We start from the raw sequence: 1966 nt of genomic DNA on the forward strand, positions 1-1966 counted from the left end.
TTGGGATGAAATGAGGGGGCTCTGGAGCAGATCTGGGCTGGATTTGGGGTTGGGATGAAATGAGGGGGCTCTGGAGCAGATCTGGGCTGGATTTGGGGTTGGGATGAAATGAGGGGGCTCTGGAGCAGATCTGGGCTGGATTTGGGGTTGGGATGAAATGAGGGGGCTCTGGAGCAGATCTGGGCTGGATTTGGGGTTGGGATGAAATGAGGGGGCTCTGGAGCAGATCTGGGCTGGATTTGGGGTTGGGATGAAATGAGGGGGCTCTGGAGCAGATCTGGGCTGGATTTGGGGTTGGGATGAAATGAGGGGGCTCTGGAGCAGATCTGGGCTGGATTTGGGGTTGGGATGAAATGAGGGGGCTCTGGAGCAGATCTGGGCTGGATTTGGGGTTGGGATGAAATGAGGGGGCTCTGGAGCAGATCTGGGCTGGATTTGGGGTTGGGATGAAATGAGGGGGCTCTGGAGCAGATCTGGGCTGGATTTGGGGTTGGGATGAAATGAGGGGGCTCTGGAGCAGATCTGGGCTGGATTTGGGGTTGGGATGAAATGAGGGGGCTCTGGAGCAGATCTGGGCTGGATTTGGGGTTGGGATGAAATGAGGGGGCTCTGGAGCAGATCTGGGCTGGATTTGGGGTTGGGATGAAATGAGGGGGCTCTGGAGCAGATCTGGGCTGGATTTGGGGTTGGGATGAAATGAGGGGGCTCTGGAGCAGATCTGGGCTGGATTTGGGGTTGGGATGAAATGAGGGGGCTCTGGAGCAGATCTGGGCTGGATTTGGGGTTGGGATGAAATGAGGGGGCTCTGGAGCAGATTTGGGCTGAATTTGGGGTTGGGGATGAAGGCAGGGGCTGTGGAGCAGATCCAGGGGTGAAGATGGAGCTGGAGATGAAATGAGGGGGCTGTGGAGCAGCTCTGGGGCTGGATTTGGGGCTGGGATGAAATGAGGGGGCTGTGGAGCAGATTTGAGCTGGATTTGGGGCTGTGGAGCAGATTTGAGCTGGATTTGGGGTTGGGAATGAAGGCAGGGGCTGTGGAGCAGCTCCTGAGATGAATTTGGGGTTGGGATGAACTGAGGGGGTTCTGGAGCAGATTTGGGCTGGATTTGGGGTTGAGGATGAACTGAGGGGGCTCTGGAGCAGATTTGGGCTGGATTTGGGGTTGGGGACGAAGGCAGGGGCTGTGGAGCAGATCCTCAGATGAATTTGGGGCTGGGGTTGAAATGAGAGGGTTCTGGAGCAGATTTGGGCTGGATTTGGGGTTGGGGATGAACTGAGGGGGCTCTGGAGCAGATTTGGGCTGCGGGGGGATCTGTGCAGGCGCGGGCTCCGTGCTGTGCCCGCAGATTGCAGTTCCTGCGGGGAAGGCAGGTGATTTCCAGGCTGCTCGCTTTGTCATTAGCAGAAATTGATTGGATTCCCCCTCGCGGGACGGGGCTGGGCCTCCCTGGGGAAGGGCGGTGAGTGCCACATTGCATCTCAATCACCAGCGGCTCTGAGGCTCGATGGGAATGTTCTCCCACCCCATGGAAAAAGCTGGGAACACTCGTTTGGGGGCTGCTGGAGCGGGGGCTGCTTTCCAATGGTCGGCTTTATCGAGGCTTTGGGAACCTGCTGGGGCTCAGCGGAGCCGCTTGGGCTGCACCCATCGATCTGGGCCTCGTCCGGGGCTGCCTGGAACTGCAGCGCCCCTCCTGCTCCTGCAGCACCCCGTTCCTGCTGGGAGGGCGAGGAGGAGGAGCAAGGGGAGGAAGAGGCTTCCCCGCAGCCTTGCATCCCCAGGGGGATGCAGGAAAGGGATGCCAGTGGGTGCAGGGGGCTCCCGGGGCAGCAATTCCACGGGACTGCAGGGAATGGAGCAGCAATTCCATGGGATTCCATGGGATGGAGCAGCAATTCCGTGGGATTTGAGGGAATGGAGCAGAAATTTCATGGAATGGAGCAGCAATTCCATGGGATTTGATGG

The sequence above is a fragment of the Geospiza fortis genome, unplaced genomic scaffold (genome assembly GCF_000277835.1).
Source record: "Geospiza fortis unplaced genomic scaffold, GeoFor_1.0 scaffold358, whole genome shotgun sequence".
In the NCBI taxonomy this organism is placed as follows: Eukaryota; Metazoa; Chordata; class Aves; order Passeriformes; family Thraupidae; genus Geospiza; species Geospiza fortis.